Source organism: Danio rerio, chromosome 6 (assembly GCF_049306965.1).
Source record: "Danio rerio strain Tuebingen ecotype United States chromosome 6, GRCz12tu, whole genome shotgun sequence".
In the NCBI taxonomy this organism is placed as follows: domain Eukaryota; kingdom Metazoa; phylum Chordata; class Actinopteri; order Cypriniformes; family Danionidae; genus Danio; species Danio rerio.
In genome coordinates, this window is record NC_133181.1 from 6,736,955 (window position 1) to 6,755,000 (window position 18,046).

Here is an 18,046-nt window from a genome sequence, read left to right on the forward strand (position 1 = left end):
CAATCAGGAGCTTGCTCTTGTGGGGGCGTGTTTGTGATGTATCGCCTGTTGTCGGTGTCCCAGGGGAAATCCCCCAGCAGACACTGACAAGAAGTTCATCAAACTGGTCTGGGCTCAGTCAGAAGCACCGCTGAAAACCTACATCAACCAGGTTAAGTTTCTGGAGGAGTCTATGAGCTTAAAGAGCTGGATCCAACTCTGAAAGGATGTAGTGGACTCAGACACGGCTCTGAACGTATCGACGCTGTTTATCCTCCCTTATAAAGCACATAAACACTGTTATTTTCTTCATAATATCCATGTTAGCCCTTTAGCTATGAAGCCAGAGTCACCAGGCAGACAGAAGCCCTGCCCATCACTCGAATCTGCGTCTGTTCTGAAGTGAATTTGACACGCGAATGAAGCGGGGTTTGACGCGCGGCTATTTACGCGTGAATAGCGCGATTTATCCGCGCATTCCGCATCTGGTGTGAACACAGCATAACAGTGGAAAAGCTGAAATATGAAGGTAAACGGTCAGCTAGTCAGCGTGAATAGGAACAGCGTTGTACATCCCTGTAGCATTCGTTTTAAAGACAAAATGGTTGAAATGAAAACCTGAAATGACAGCAAAAGACTTGCTGCCTATTAGTTTTGTTGAAGGTGAAGGTTTCAAATGTTTAATAAGTTACGTTGAGCCCCACTATACTGTCCCATCGCGCAAAACAATGGTGCACTAAAAGATGCACTAATATTTATTTTTTAAATGTAATGTTATGTAATTGTCCTCCTGCTTAAGCTCCACCCCAGATCAATCGAGTACGTGTTTCTTAAACCTGTGGATTAATCGAAATGAAGAATGATCAGAAATCCTCATCCCTAGTACATTCAAAGATCCAATAATTTGTGTGTTACTTTTTTTTGTCTATGCACCTTCACACTCATGTAAACATGTTCAGTATGAGGTAAGTAAAAACTTACATACTCCATCTGATCTCTATCTGTCCTCTCTCTCTTTCTCTCCACCCATGCTTATCTGTTACCTAGTCACTGCCTTTGAATTTCATCTCAAGGTCAGTGTTTAATTTCCACGCCTGTAGGGTGTATGTACAGTCTGAGCAGACTTTCCTCAGAGACGATGTGCCTGCAAGAGAAATAAATATGTTTGGCAAATCTAAACAAATCTGCCCACTAGGCCCCGAGTGACGACCAAACTGCGTCTCCATGCAGCAGAAATGTGCATATTTGAAGCTCATTACAGGTGTGTGCCTGCTGCAGGTCATTAAAACTAAACCGCTCGGAGAAGTAGCGCATTACTCGCTGTACACAAATGCTGAAATATGAGAAAACTCACAAGGATTGCTTCATTTGATTAGCACAGCGGTTGGTTTGGGACTAAGTCTCTTCATTCCTATTCTAACAGAGGGATCTATCAGGGAAATTTCAGTGCACAGAACACAGTAAATTGTGGTTGTTAAGAAAGAGTGCTTGGCGCATTATGAAGACAAATCAAATGCATTTTCTCTCTGCTTGGTTAGATACAAAAGTTATTTGTCAGGAAATCTGCCTGGAGGGTCACAAATGAGTGCACTTTTAAAAATAATGATGGTTCTTGATGCTTCTTGTTTCAGCAAAGAGCTCTTTTCATATGAAAAGCCACTTTTCACTATATTTGGGTTTTATAGAGACACTCAAAGTGGTTTTATATGTGGTATATAGTATTATGAAGTGGTTGAAGTGGTATATATTAGGTTTTTCTCTTGTCATTGCCACAGTGGGTGATAATAGGCAAGGCAAGGCAAGGCAAGTTTATTTATATAGCACATTTCATACACAATGGCAATTCAAAGTGCTTTACATAAACAAGAATAAAATAAACAAGTAAAATAAAAATAAAAACAAATAATAAAAATGCGTAAAAACAAAACAAAACATAAAAACAGGTAAAATGTGATATAAAAAAATGAAGAAGAAGAGAAAAACATGATGCAATCTGTCGGACGCAGCACAGTGCTCATTCAGTAAAGGCACAGCTAAACAGATGTGTTTTCAGTCTTGATTTGAATGTGCCTAATGTTGGAGCACGTCTGATAATTTCTGGAAGCTGATTCCAGCAGCGAGGGGCATAGTGGCTGAAGGCAGATTCACCCTGCTTTGACTGAACCCTTGGAACTTCTAGTTTATATGATCCTAATGATCTGAGTGATCTGTTATCATATTTGACATATCTGTGATGTATTTAGGTCCTAGGCCATTTAGTGATTTATAGACCAGTAATAATACTTTAAAATCTATTCTGAATGTAACTGGCAGCCAGTGTAAAGACCTGAGGACAGGTGTGATGTGCTCTGATTTTCTGGTTCTGGTTAGAATTCTGGCTGCAGCGTTCTGGATGAGCTGCAACTGTCTGACTGTCTTTTTAGGAAGACCAGTGAGGAGTCCATTACAGTAATCCACCCTGCTGCTGATAAAAGCATGAACAAGTTTTTCTAAATCTTCACTAGAAACAAAGCATCTGATTCTTGCTATGTTTTTGAGATGATAGTATGCTGATTTAATGACTGCTTTGACATGACTGTTGAAACTCAGATCTGACTCAAGAGTCACACCAAGATTCTTGACCTTATTTTTTGTCATTTGACCTTTAGTGCCAAGGTACGCATTTACCTTGAGAACCTCATCCCTGTTCCCAAACACAATCATAGAGGTGAATATATCAATACATTTTCTTTGGCAATACTACACCATGTTTCGACCCATGTTTGTTAAAATCTAACATTACACTACCTGACAAAAGTATTGTCGTCGATTACAGTATTAAATGCAACAAATAATAACTTGACTAGTTCTAGTTGATCACTTGGAAAAGGAGCAAAATGTAGATTTTCTGATGAATCATGTGTTAAACTGCATCCCAATCATCACAAATACTGTGTAAGACCTATTGGAACCCACATAGACCCAAGATTCTCAGAGAAATCAGTCTAGTTTGGTGAAGGAAAACTCATGGTTCATCAAGATTCTTCAATCTTAAAAGCCTCTTTCTTCATCTTACCTCAGACATGCTAAATAATTTTCATGTCTTGTGACCAGGCCGGCTAATCCTGGAACACCTTGACCTTCTTTGCTTTCAGGAACTTTGATCTAGAGGCTAAAGTAAGAGAAGGACAAATGTCTTGATAGCTCAGGCTGTTGATGTTGACATCCACTCTGCTGATCTCTTGTACGTCTCCATACTGAATGTAACCCCAAACTCTCTGCAAGAAAACCCTACTAAGGGTTTGTTCTTTAGAATGCTTTGAAGGGATAAATGGTGTAGACAACCAAATAAAGTTTTGCTCTTGAGTCAGGTACATCACTAATTAAATGCGGAAAGAATCAGGGGAGTGAAAAGTGTCCATCATTTGTACCCTTTCAGATCCTTCAATCTGAAGGGCCAGTTTTAAGTACTTCATTTTGGAACATTTTATTTTTTGTGACGCACACAAACCATGCTTTTAGACCATATTTGAGTGCTTATATTTCAAATTACAATCCAAAATGGATCAGAAAACCTTACCAAAGTCTGATGTTGCACAGATATGTTTTTGGGAATAGCCAAAAAATACATTGTATTGGTAAATATTACTTTTATGCCACAATGCATGAGAATATTAAGAAAAGATATTGTTTGTTGAAAGGAATTTAGTAAAATTCCTTACACTAAATATATCTGAAATCCATTTTGGTTAGTAATTTGCATTGCTAAACACTTAGTTTGACAACTTTAAAAGTGATTTTCTCCATTTTATTTGTATTTCTTCACAACCTTCAGATTCTAGTGATTTACATATTTGCATCTAAGAACAAACACTGTCTTCTCCAAACCTGCACAGGAGCCTATCATCGATTGCTATCGACTGTTGTTTCTCCAGGGAGAAACTTAGACCAGACGTGTGCTTTTACGATAGTTTGATGGTTCGAGAGGCATTTGAAAGATGGGCGCCGAGTGAAATGACTTGCCTTAAAGCAGGGGTATCCAAACTTGATCCTGGAGGGCCGGTATCTAGCAGATTTTAGCTCCAACTTGCCCTAACAAATCTGCAAAGATATTTATAAAGTCTGTTTCTCAATTCCAAGAACGCAGAGAACGGACTTGTGTTCTTGTGGAGACCAGTCTTGCCAGGTGTCCTAGGAAGAACAAACTCAGGACACCACGAGGGCAGAGAACGCGTCCTTTGAGAAATGAGATGCTGCATTCTTCCTGATGGTCACATGACCTTTACGCGTTTTAAATGGTAAATTATTTAAACATTACAGCCTTCATACAATGATTTATTGTTTCCCCCCTTTTCAAAATATATACCTTGCATAAAAAACATTATAAATATACTCTGTACAACATAAATATAACACATTTTAATACGAATTTCAGCAAACAAACACCCTTAATATGTTTATTCCTTTATTAAGATGGTCATGTTAATGTTTACTTTCACCGCTTCATTTATGGAAACTCTTGAGGTAAATAACTTATATATCTGAACTTCAATAATAAATCTAAATAAAATGCTGCACTTCCCACCTCCAGTCGCAATGACTTCTGGAACTTTTAGAGCGAGTTCGGTGCTCAAGTCTGCATTGGTGCATCCTCGATATCAAGATCACATCCGGGAAAATTCACGCGTCCTCCGTACTTGCGGTCTTGAGTATTGGAACTGAACTTAGTCAGCTGATAATGATGTTACACAAGAACACGAGGATGCAAGACCGCTGAAGAACGCATATTGAGAAACAGCCAAAGCCTAGTAAGAGCTAGATTAGCTAGCCCAGGTGTGTCTGATTGGGGTTAGAACTACACTTTGCAGGACACCGGCCCTCCAGGACAGAATTTGGACATGCCTGCCTTAAAGGGACTTTGACAACACTTTGGTCGACCAAGGCATTTTTTTTTTGTGTGCTAAATCGAAACTTAAATTTCAGCCCCCTTAAATTTACAATGTTTAGTACTTAAACACATAAGCAATTTGAAGTTTATTTATCAGCCTTTATGTATGAATCTCAGTAATAATAAAACAAATAAATGAATAAAAAATGTGGTCCAAGGTTATGTATGTAAACTCTTTCATGTACAAAGACTGTACAAAACACCAAAGACTATAAAAAAAACTCAAGATGTTTGAATGGGAAAAAGTGTAACGGTCAATATGGCAAATTAAGCCCTGCCTACTAGTACAGTAGACAATTATCGGTCGCTATAAACTGACCGATCTCCAGGGGAGAATCTCAGACCAGACGTGTGCTTTTACAACAGTTTGGTGGTCAACAAACACATTGGAACCTCAGCGAATACTTGCTTCACAGATATAAGAAATATATCCACGTAAAGATCTGTGCTTAGAAATGAACCAAGTGCACTTGAAAACAAAAGTTTTTAGGTTTTGTAATCTGTATGAAACTAAAACGAAGTTTAAACGCACATCACATGGCAGCAATTACTCAAACACCTACAAACCTGTAAACAAAGAGTCGCTGTCATTTCTGGAGGAGATTCGCCATCAAGACCAAGTTTTGGATCACTTCAGAGGAGCAGCACAATTAGACCAAGCTTTATCCAGAGGATTGTTATGAGTAGAACGGCCATAAATGAGGTTGGTGCCGTGATCTTGTTCCTTTCCAGTGTGCATTAGCGAATAAGCTTAGGCCACCTGTCTATTTTGTTTGATTTGGAAGTTTAGAAATGAAACTTATGAAACTGTTGTTGTTTAATTTTAATTATGGTTCCAAATATGCTATGTAATAGTAAACATGGCAAACAATTTTGGAGAATTTCATGTTTCCACATGCAGACAGTATGCCCGAGCATTCTGCCCGAGGGGTGTATCATAGATGGCCACCAAGTGAAATGACTTGCCTTGAAGGAACTTTTGACAACACTTTGGTCTGCCAAAGCTGTTTTCCAGCATGATAAATCGAAACTTAAAGTTTTAGTTCCCTAATACTTACAAATGTTAAGTACTCAAACAAATAACCACCACACCACAAGGCACAACAGATTTAAGCTTTACCCAGACCTCACTGCCAGATGTCCAATGGCTGGAGTCCAAACTCATCAGGCCTTTTCTGGTTAGTACATGCCTGCATTAGTTCTTCAGAGGTTATTCCTTTTGGTTAGCAGTGGACTCACCGATCTGGCACTTTTCTCAGTAGAGTGTCTCTGAGTTTACTCCTTTCCAACCCTGACATGTTTTGGCACGAGCATATGAACGTCCTTGGACTCTCAGGTGTCATATGGAACCTGTTGGCTTAAATTAAACGCCTCAACTCCCTTGCAACACAGACGTCTGGTACAGTTAACCTTGTTCATTAATGATTACCGAGTGTTCAACATTTTCAAAACACCACGTCCTCTCCACATCTCTGCCTCATTTCATGGGTTGCCCTGATCTTTCCTTTTTTACTCCAGTTCTTTAAAATGTCTTTTCCGCTATGCAGGTCAGTAGGGACCGCAGAAGTTCTAGTGCTGTGTCTTTACTTGAAATCACAGCATCTCTCTCTCTCTTTCGCTCGCTCTCTTTGTCTCTGACAACCCTGAAGCTTAAAAAGCAAGCTGTGAAAGAGGCACAGGGTAGAAATAGACTCTTTTGTCTCACTTTGATGGGGTGATGAATATATATCCAAATAAAAAAAGACCCGGCTTTGCTCGTGAGAGATGTGGAAGACAGATGCGGTTAAAGGCATCTTGCAAGAATGGCTCTAGGGGAGCGCGCTCTCACCATGTCTCACGTTTTGGATGTGAGGAAGAGGAAACAAGACCTGACAATCGATGCTTTTTCTTTCTTTTTCTTCATCCAGTCCCACTCGCTCTTCTAAACCAACTAGGCTGCGGCGGTCCTGAAGAGATGACAATTCTTCAACTTGGACTCGGCTTTGATCTGTTTTTGAAAAGAAAACATCAGGAGCCACTGAAATGGACGCACCGCTAGACAACCTGACTTTGAAGTGATGGGAGGAAGTAGATGAGCTTTTGAAGACAGTCAGTAATGGATCTCCCTTTCTCTTTCAATTCTCGGCAAAATTGAGATCTCATTAGATTCGAGTGTCTTGCTCGCTACAGTTTGGGGTGGAAAACAAGATTAGATTCCACTTTAATGTCATTGTGCGAGGTAGAAGTACAGAACCAATGAAATGCAGTTACAATCTAACTGCAGACAGCAGTATAAGTATGCCAATGCATTTATTATAAAACATAAACCTATACACTAGGGATGGGAAGATTCACTGAATCACTTGGTGCATCGATAAAAAAATAATAATGTGATGCATTGGGTTTTAAAAGTGTACATCAGATAGAAGTTGCCGTTTAAATGCATCAAGCATCATATTTGCTGGACGGAAATCAAATGACCTCCACAGTTCACATCTCAATTCAGTAGGGCACCAATGGGATGTGTGGGAATGGGGAATTTGCATCATGGATATCATAACCAAACAGTAAAAACGAGTGCTGCATCCCAATTTGCATACTATCTCTCCCAAATGGTATTCGAAAATAGAATTAGTAGTTTCCAAACCGTAGTTGAAGTTAGAATTATTAGTCCCCGTGAATTATTAGCCCACCTGTTTAATTATTTTGTTCCTTAAAATGGATAATAATCTTGAACTTAAAAAGGGTTTAACAACGGCTTTTATTCAAGCCAAAATAAAACAAATAAGACTTTTACTAGAAGAAAACATATGATCAGACACACTGTTAAAATGTCCTTGCTCTGATAAACATCATTTGGGAAACATTTAAAACAGAAAAAATAATCCAAGGTGGTGCTAATAATTTTGACTTCAACAGTATGTTGAAAAGAGTATGCCAAAGTTTCTCAGATGGTCTACTATTTTACGGTAGTAATTGGAGGTGTAGAACTGGTGTCCTGACATTTTATCCTACCCATCAGATTATGCTACCAACACTGTATTTGAATTATTCTGAAGTTGGGGTTAGGGATTAGGTTGTTAGGATGACATTACAGCTTCATATCACACTGCTCAACAATTAAAAAAAATCTGATGGGTAGCATACATGTGCTTCCTACTTTTTAAATGGAAGGTAGGACAATCTGACAAGGTAGGACAAATCGACAGAACAACGTTCGTATTTTAACCGCTAATATTACTCACAATACATTGGACATGAATTTGATTAGAACTACAAACTTAGGTAAAAATTGTAAACAAACTACAAATATGGCAAATGTGCAAGAACGAACATCAAATAGAAAGGTTTTGGTAAAATTACTATGAAGTAATTCCCAGCAAACTGTATTTAAAATATATTTTCCGTGTTATAATTTATTTGCAACAACAATCTAAACTTCTATAATGATATGTTTAGGCATTGGCTTCTTAATGCACAATAATCCTGAAGAGCACATAGACCTGAGGAGATTTCTCTACATGTAAGACTCGTCAATGGCAGATTAACCTGCTACTAAATCTCCAAAAAGATAGGCAATTAAATATGAAAATAAGTTGGATGACGTTGAGATGATTGAAAAGGGACGTAGCTAAGCAACATAAAGGTTCGTTAATGAGGAACTAGTTTGTCCCAAAGCTTGCATACTCTTCCCATACTGCCCATTACGTTATAAACCACAGAAGAGGGCAAATTCTTCAGCAGGATAGTACTCCTTCTCATACTTCAGAGTTCCTGAAAGCAAAGAAGTTCAAGGTGCTTTAGGATTGGCCATCCCAGTCACTAGATATAAAGATTATTGAGCATGTCTGGGGTAAAATGAAGGAGGGGACATTGAAAATGAATCCAAAGACTCTTGATGAACTCCTGCAAGAATGCTTTCTTTGCCATTCCAGATGCTCTTAATAATGTTATTTGAGCCATTGCAGAGATATATGGATGCAGCTCAATTATTTTTCCACTGCACTATGACTTTATATCCTATATTGTACGTGTTACATGACAAGACTTATACTGTCTTAATTAAATAATTAAAAATCAAGGCATGATCACATTCTATTTTGGTCAAATAAGCATAATCTAAAGGCCCTTGCCTTCCATAAAAGCCACCTCAGATACTAAATGATCAACTAGAGGTTATTATTTGTTGTTGCTAAAACTTGGATAGGCGACAACACTTTTGTCAGGTAGTGTACAATGTTATCGGCTGAATAAAATATTTGCTATTGGCTACACTCTGCATGAAACTGAAACCATGAGAAATGAACAGTGATGCAAACTGAACCATGAGAAATCCATTGCTCTATTAAGGGCAGCTGACCAGCTTCAGGGAAAATGACATGGAATTTAAATAGAGACAGCACAGTGTAAGTGATAATGAGGTATAGGTGGCAAGTGACCATTTCAGTGCAAATGACACAGTGTGCTGTATAAATAGATAAAGTGCCATTGGGGTCACAAACAGAGAAAAAGTACTGAATTAAAACAATCTAACACCAAGTTGATATTTAACAAAGCATTTCTAAAAAGTCAATTCAGTCTCCTGAGCAATGCAAATGCACCCTTACAATGCAAATAAGATTATATAAACATGCAAAAGAGTCATACTGAACTCAGATATAACAAATGTGTACAAAATTGCAGGCAATATACCTTGTTTTGGAGCTGAAGGGGTTAACTGGTACTATACGTTCAGGGCATGTTGACGGCTGAAGGGAAAACACCAGCACCTCTGCAGTACTGCATGCACTTTACTCTAATTAGTCCTTTTGTCCTGGTTCTGGTGAGAAGTAGCCAATAGAGGCTTCGTTATTAGCTTGAATTTCTTTGCTTTTGGTCTTTTGAGACTAATTAATTATGTTCTTTTGCCTTTAACTTAATTCCAGTGTTTAATGGAAGGCTGAAGACTTAAAGAGAGCGACGTACATGCTTCCCTCAGTAGGATAAAGCATTTGTTTATGTAGCAGAGGAATAAGACGGAGGGTTAAGTAAACAAGGGAGAAGACAAAGCAGTGTTGTAATTATTTATAACAGTTTAACATTTCAAGTTATAAATGCAAAAATTAAAGCTAAATTCTCACAATTCAGATTTTGGAGAAAACAATCAGTGAGTCAGTTTAAAACAAAATATATATATTTATATATATATATATATATATATATATATATATATATATATATATATATACACTGTAAAAAAAATCTGTAAAATAACAGTTAAATGACTGTATATTTTAACAGATTTTTTCCGTATACACGTATTACGGGTGTTTTTCCGTTTATATACATTTTCGAACTGCATTGTGGGAAGGGGATTGCAGCTCAGACAGCGTTTGATGGACATCGAGACATATTTCTTCCTCTGTTTTTTCCCTGGTAAGTACGATTAATAAAACATATAACAATATTTTAGTTAAAACACTGCTTTATTACCTTTTTATCGTTATTTAAAATGATTTTGTCTTGTATGAAGTGCCCATGGAAAGTACAGCAGTGAATTACGTTTAATATTGTTAATAAGATCAGACTTTATTTCATTAAGATCAAACTGAGCTATGAGTGGTTAAATGTAATTTAAAAACAAGCATTTACCTAATGATTTTTTACCTTTTTATGCGTTTTCCTCATCAGTAAATATGGTATCTGTTCATTTACAGTTGTTTGTCCGTATTTTTCTAAACTGCCGTGCGCGGGAAGTGACGTGACGTCCCAATCACCCGCTCACTCCCTCTGCACCTGTGTGAGTCTGACTGGATTAACGGTAAACGTCAGCTTGTCTGTGAGAGTGTGAAAGGTATGTTAATTATTTAATAGAAATATAAATGTTTTCTTTGTACAGTGCAACAAGGGATAGCATTCAAAGTTTGTGACACTGTGTAGTTTGGTTGATATACGTTACCTTTAATGAACACTAACGTCAACGTGTTTCAAACGCTCGTAACACCTGACCGTCTGTGTTTGTTTGCATATTAATAACTAATTTCATATTTTTACTGACGTTATCAAATGTTAGCTTTAGTTTGACCGACGTATTAAGGCTGTGTGACCGAGTTTTAGTGGAACAGCTTTGCTGGTTTTTAAGTAAGTTAACGTTAAGTTATAAGTTAGACTCGCGTGAATTGGAGGCATTTGTAACTCGGTATGAGGGGAAATACACACTCGTTAAGTTATTATTAGTGGTGGGCCGTTATCAGCATTAACGTGCTGCGTTAACGCGAGACTTATCGCGCGATAAAAAATATATATCGCCGTTAATCTATTCTCAACGTTGGGTTGGGAGCTGCAGCTCATGGGTGACTTTCATACTTTGACATTTTAGCGCGGATGTATACCTGACAGGTGAGCCGTCTGACAAACAAGTGCAAGTAGTAAGAACTGATGAGAATGTTATGAAATTTAATAACGCTCGCCAAATGGAACGAAAAAAAAAACTTCCGCATTTCGCGACGTGTGTTTGTGTGTACATAGATAATAGAGTGATACAGTAAGTGTGTGACATTTAAAAGTATTTAAAGTGTTTACACTGTCATGCGTTTTCGGCCTCAAATAGCCTACAACGTGTACCTTAAAGCACACAATTAAATGTTTGTTGTAGTCGAGTTGAACTGTCATTGATATTTATTTATTCACTTTTAAGAACCTCAAGGGCAGCTAATATAAAGATATAAAGATGAGTTGTTCTTCCACAGTCTTAAAATTCTTCAAACTAATTGTCAGTTCGATTCATTATAGCAAATAATACTTTCTTTACTATTAGGAGATCAGGAGTTTTATTTGAATGAAACCTTGATAATAGAGTGAACTACACATGGTGTTATCGCAAATGAAATCTTTTTATGTAGATTTTGAGTCAGTTTTTTTTGCACATATAAGGTTCACTGATATTTTGCTTTGTTGACTTTCAGGTTCTTTCATTTTGGTTATAAGTACATGTTACAGGTAAATTCTTAGATTCAATCCAAACTGAATTTGAATTAATACAGACAAATGAAATAAAATACACCTGGGATTTTAAATGTTTTAATTTTTTTATTATTCACAACGTTTGTGAAGTCTAAATGTAGACTGTCTCAAACTGAATGAGTGTTATTTTTGTTTTTTGTTTATTTTATTTTTTGTTGACTGGTTAGTACTGCATTCTGCATCAGGGTTTTTCTGTTTGATTTTGAGTGTTTTGTAGATATAATGTTCACTGATATATGATATAAGATTTGCTTTATGTTTATGTTGTCATTTTGGTTATAAGTACATGGTACAGGTACATTTTCACAGCAATCTAAATTAAAATCTTAAATCTTACATTCAATCCAAACTGAATTTAAATTAAAATGGACAAATTAAATAAAATACACCTGGGATTTTAAATGTTTTCATTTTTTTGTTATTTACAAAGTTTAAAGTTTAAAAGTAGACTACCTGCTGCATGTTTCAAACTGAATGAGTGTTATTTTTGTTGTAGGTGTGTTGGTGTAAAAAGTGATGCTGACTGGTCAGTACTGCATTTTTTAACCAAAAAAATAAACAATGATTTATATTTAGCATTGCATCTATTGTAATTTTACCAAGAATGTGTTTGCTCTTTCAGAACTCATGCAGTTGTGTTGGACCCTCTGTACCTTATACAGGAGATGACGGTAAACTTTGAAGTTTAAGAGGTAAAATGTTCAGCGTTTTTTCTGTTTGGTTTTAAGTGTTTTGTACATATAAGGTTCACTGATATTTTGCTTTGTTGACTTCCAGGTTCTGCAATTTTGGTTATAAGTACAAGGTACAGGTACATTTTCACAGCAATCTAAATAAAAATATTAAATCTTACGTTCAATCCAAACTAAATTTTAATTGATATAGACAAATGAAATAAAATACAGCTGGGGTTTTAAATGTTTTCATTTTTTTATTATTCACAAAGTATGTAAAGTATAAAAGTAGACTACGTTGCATGTTTCAAACTGAATGAGTGTTATTTTTGTTGTAGGTGTGTTGGTGTAAAAATTGATGCTGACTGGTCAGTACTGCATTTTTATAAATAATACAAAAAATTAAAATAAAAAATGATTTATATTTAGCATTGCATCTATTGTTATTTTACCAAGAATGTGTTTGCTCTTTCAGAACTCGGGCAGTTGTGCTGGACCATCTGTACTTAGTACAGGGGATGACAGTAAACTTTCAAGCTTAAGAGGTAAAATGGTCAGGGTTTTTTTTGTTTATATTGATGCTTTTATTTTTATTATTTGGCAAAACCAATTTCTTGTACCTATATTTTTACTAAGTGTTTACATGAACACATTTTGCTTCAGTAATTTAGAATTTTGTTAACATGTATTCAAACTAAAAAGTACTGGGTTGATGTGGGTGTTTTATCTGGGTTTTTTAAGCTGCTACTGTAATCTGTTAAATAAACCAAGCAGTTATTTATTATTATTATTTATTTTTGCATCATTTGAAATGTTACAAGTTCTTTATTTTGGTAATGTCTGCTTAAAGTGATAAGGAAATAACTGGTCCACTGCTGAATCTCTTTTCTTTTCTGTCTTAGCCACCTGATGATGAGAGAGACAATTTCAATGTGGGCATCTTGATGGTGAGCCAGGCCTTCATGCTAATTTTGTGACCGTTTAATCTATTTAGCGTCATTGTAATAACATTATTTCAGGATGCAAAACTGGCTAAAAATCTAATTTAAATTTCAACATTAATTGTATGATAGTGTGGTTGATTTAACATTTTATTTAATGTTGGGTTCATTGTAAAAAAAAAAAAAAGATTTAATTTTGGTTGAATAAATGCTGATTTTGGGACAGTTTTGTCTATTTATCATCATAGAATTACCATTATTTCAGGGTGGAAAACTGCCTAAAAATCAGTGGTGACTTTTTAACGTTGTTTCAATGATAGTTTGATTGATGTTTTAACATTTATTCAATGTTAATTTAACGTAGGTTTGCTCTCTGGGTAAGAACTAACTTAAAAAATGCGAAAAACTTATGTATGTGCCACTTGACTTTTGTATCACATGTTATTGGCATGTTATGGAATTTAACTATGGCAAATAAGTGAGAGGAGATGGAAAGCTATGATGTCTACACGTTTTCCTGTAACATTTTCAAGGTCAATTCTTTCTTGTATAAAGATAGTGGAAAAGAAAGAAATGTAAAACAAAATGGTTTGTCATTTTTTTTTTTATTTTGTTTTCTTTCCTTTATTGTTTTTTTTTTTTTGCCTTATTTTTGTTCTTGCACTATAATTATTTCTTGTAATATTTGATTAAGTAAATATATATATTTTAATTTCTTTTAAATTATGTAGCAGACATGTATTTAAATAATTTTACATAATAATTATAATATTTATAATATTATTTATAATATTAATAATTTAACATGTAGGTGTGCATATATGTACCCATATATGTACATGTAATATAGGAAAACAGCCAATTTTATATTTGTCACATATTTCAAAAACCTAAATCAAAACCTATATTAAACCATATGTTTATATAGGTTCTTTCCATGTGGACGTGTACCAGACCCAACACACAACTCACTTTTCTTTTTTTCAGAAGAAGAGTCCACAGTCACAATAACAAGATCATTGGGCTGTCCCCTAATTGTGGTGAGCTACATGTTTAGTCTCTTATGTGCTAAACATTATGTAGCCTAAGGAAGCAGCCCTGACTCTGGAGTTTATATGAAGGTCTGTTTTTACATTTTTAAGTTTATTTCATTTTTATAAGACAAGTAAGTTGATACATGTTTGTTGTATTTACAACAGGAGCATGCTGAGTAACTATCCAGAATGTAGGTCCAAAGCAGAAAAAAGAGCACCAAGCAGAAACATACCATCTAAACTCCTTCGATTCCTGTCAGACCAGAAAGACTTTCAGAATCCTTGGAAGATTTAAATGTAATTAAGCACACCAGTAATACTTTATAATAACTAAACACTATTGATTAATTTATTAAGCATTAGCAAAAAGTTCTGTTAAGCATTAACTCTACATTAATAGACCTTAGTATACAGTTTATAACTACAGCTGCAAATGCTGTAATCTTGACTTATAAGCACATCTATAATGTGCTTAATGATTTTGTTTTTATATTTTGTTAATGATTAATTTTTCATTACTAAATTTAGTATAGCATTATTTACAAACCAGTGATTTAAGAATAGTTGGTGTATTTTTTTTCTAATCATTCAGAATGTGTAAGTAAATGGTTAATAAACTATTCAAACTAACATTTATATATCTTATTATTCAGGCATATAGTAATAGTTGGGCAGCACAGTGGCTAGCACTGTTGCCTCACAGCAAGTAGAGCTCCGGGTGCTTAGGTTTCCCCCACAGTCCAAAGACATAAGCTATAGGGAAATTGATTAACTAAATTGGCTGTAGTGTATGAGTGTGTTTGTAAATAAGTGTGTATGGGTGTTTTCAAGGGCGTACTCATGCTATGCACAGTTGCCTTGAAACTGGAAGCGTGCTTGTCTCCCCACCGACCTGCACTCACATTTCATTCGAGCCTGAGCATGCTTACATCATCAATAATGCACTGTTCAGTTTAACAAGTGCTCTCACTCAGCACAGTGGAGATTTCTTTATATTGTTATATCGTTTTAGTTGTTCAATATGCAGTGACACGCAGTCAAATATTTCGCCGAACAGATCAGCCACTTTTGACGCTCATAAACAATCAAAGTCAACGTGCTGCAGGTACTAGGAGGTTTGCTAAAGGTGCAGCTGTTGTGCAGTGAGGGGTTTGTGTCTTTAATCTATGACAGTTTGCAAGGGACTTTGATTTGGATAAATTAATCACTATTACTGTTCAATGAACGAAAACCCCTTACTGCACCACAGCTGCGCCTTTAGCAAACCTCCTATTCCTGCAGCACAAGGAATTTATGATTGTTTATTAACATCAAAAGTGGCTGATCTAAAATATTTGACAGCGTGTTACTGCATCCCAAATGATGCAGTCATTTGATGTAAGGCAAATGATGTAAGAGTGCTCAGGCTCGAATGCAATGTGAGTGTGGGACGTCAGGGGAGACGGGAGGGAAGACAAGAGTGCTTCGGCCTGGTTTAAGGCAACTATACATAGTGTGAGTACACACTAAGCTGAAGGAAAATACATGAATGAATTGTAATAGTTATATTTGTAAATAAAGTACAAAAAATAAGTATATAAAGTATATACAATATTTATTTTAATAAGTGCTTTTGTTAACTTCATCCAGTTTTGTAGCCTAAAGTGAGGATTGTTTATGCTTTGTAAATCCCCTTATAAATCACAATTAAAGATTCAGTTATATTCTAAAAATGAAATTCATTTTATTGTATTAAATGAAAAATAAATCTTATCTAAAATAAAATTACTGTAGTTTAAACATAGCTAAATAACACTGAAATGTTGCATCGTAATATCATTAAATTATTTTAGTGTTGTTTTATCCAGTTTTATGTTATATTTTGGCACTCCAGCTATTCAGCAAGGTTTCATATTTACAGTAATTACATTTTTTAGATAAGACTGTTTAGATAAGAATGTTCATTTGATACTGAGCCTTTAACTGTCGTTTATAAGGATTTATAAATCATAAATAATCCTCACAGATTAGGCCACAACTGGAAGAAGTTTTGTAAATAATGCAATATTAAATATAATATTATTTATATATATATATATATATATATATATATAGTATTGTAAAATCAATCATTAAAGTTTGATAACACAATTATTAAACTGTAGCTGTAGCAAATTTTGCAGCTGTATTTATAACCGACTGCTAACATCTATTAATTTAGAGTCAATGCTTAACAGATAATGAATTCACTATTTGCTAATGCTTCATAAATTAATCATAGCCTGTAGTTATTATAGTGTTACCAGCATAGTTTGTTTATATTACTGTTTCTCTCTTGCATTATTGTTCCGAATATTGTCAAAAGTACCTACACTTTATTTTGAAAAATCTTAAAGTGATTTCTCACCCAAAACTGAATAATTGATAATTCATAATTTACTCACTCTTGAAATTTTAAACCTGTATGACTTTGTTTCTTCTGCAAAACACAAAATATCATATTTTAAAGAATGCTGCTCCTATTTCTCCTACTTTGTTCTGTGGAAGTATGTCAGTCAGACAGGCTTGAAATTACAAGAGTGAGACAAGAAGATGATGATAAAACTTCCATTTGTGTAAACTATTGACATGCAAGGAATCACCCCAGTTGTAAGTGAAATGTCATTAGTAATGTTTTTTTTTTTTTTTTACAGCCATTGAAGTATCAGTATTGGAGCGGAAGAAGACCCAGTTGTATCGTCTGTTTCCTGCCATCTTGCAGTTTAACCTGGTTTCTTAATGTAAAGTACTTGTAATTTGCCCACTTGTCCTCAATTATCTTAAAGCTAACATTTAAAACTAATTTGCTATGAGATTATTTGCCAAGACCTCTCACTGTGTGATTCACATGTCAATATGTATTATTGTGTGTATAACTAGCTATTTGGAATTCAAATGATTTGTATTCATTAAAGAATCTGTTTTAATTGCAAAGTTGTTTTTGTACTAATTGTAAGTTCACAGTTAACAAACTATTTACTGCTTCTTTACACATACAGTATAGAATAAATGTTTTTTTTTACTATGGTAAACCATTAATAGTGTATTTCCCATATGTATATGTTTATCCTTACCAACTGCCATTTCTATGCTGCTTGAAGAGCATTAAATTAGTAAAATAATAATTTTTTTTACAGTAGGTATCCCATTAAAACAAAGAATCTGTTCATTTTTTCACTGTGTATATATATACTATTAAAAAACAAAAAAGTCCTCTTTTTACAGTAGGTATACTATTAAAACACAGAATCTGTCTGTTTTTTTACAGTAGGTATACTATTAAAACACAGAATCTGTCTGTTTTTTTACAGTAGGTATACTATTAAAACACAGAATCTGTCTGTTTTTTTACAGTAGGTATACTATTAAAACACAGAATCTGTCTGTTTTTTTACAGTAGGTATACTATTAAAACACAGAATCTGTCTGTTTTTTTACAGTAGGTATACTATTAAAACACAGAATCTGTCTGTTTTTTTACAATAGGTATAC

The 18,046-nt window shown here is 35.1% G+C and overlaps 1 long non-coding RNA gene across 3 annotated transcripts; it reads left to right on the forward strand.

Annotated features, from left to right (window-relative positions):
• The first annotated feature begins 10,666 nt into the window (after positions 1-10,666).
• On the forward strand, positions 10,667-17,541 carry LOC101885479 (uncharacterized). 3 transcript variants are annotated; one of them, XR_011015900.2, is made up of 8 exons: positions 10,667-10,718; positions 11,830-11,863; positions 12,900-12,929; positions 13,037-13,106; positions 13,464-13,508; positions 14,490-14,623; positions 14,702-14,833; positions 17,209-17,534. It is a non-coding gene; the product is annotated as an uncharacterized lncRNA (long non-coding RNA). The 3 variants fall into 3 exon arrangements; XR_001799535.4 differs by lacking the exons at positions 10,667-10,718; positions 11,830-11,863 and adding an exon at positions 12,271-12,413 and having other exon boundaries at positions 12,510-12,929; positions 14,493-14,623; positions 17,209-17,541; XR_001799532.4 differs by lacking the exons at positions 10,667-10,718; positions 11,830-11,863 and adding an exon at positions 12,272-12,413 and having other exon boundaries at positions 12,510-12,929; positions 17,209-17,541.
• Positions 17,542-18,046: the final 505 nt, after the last annotated feature.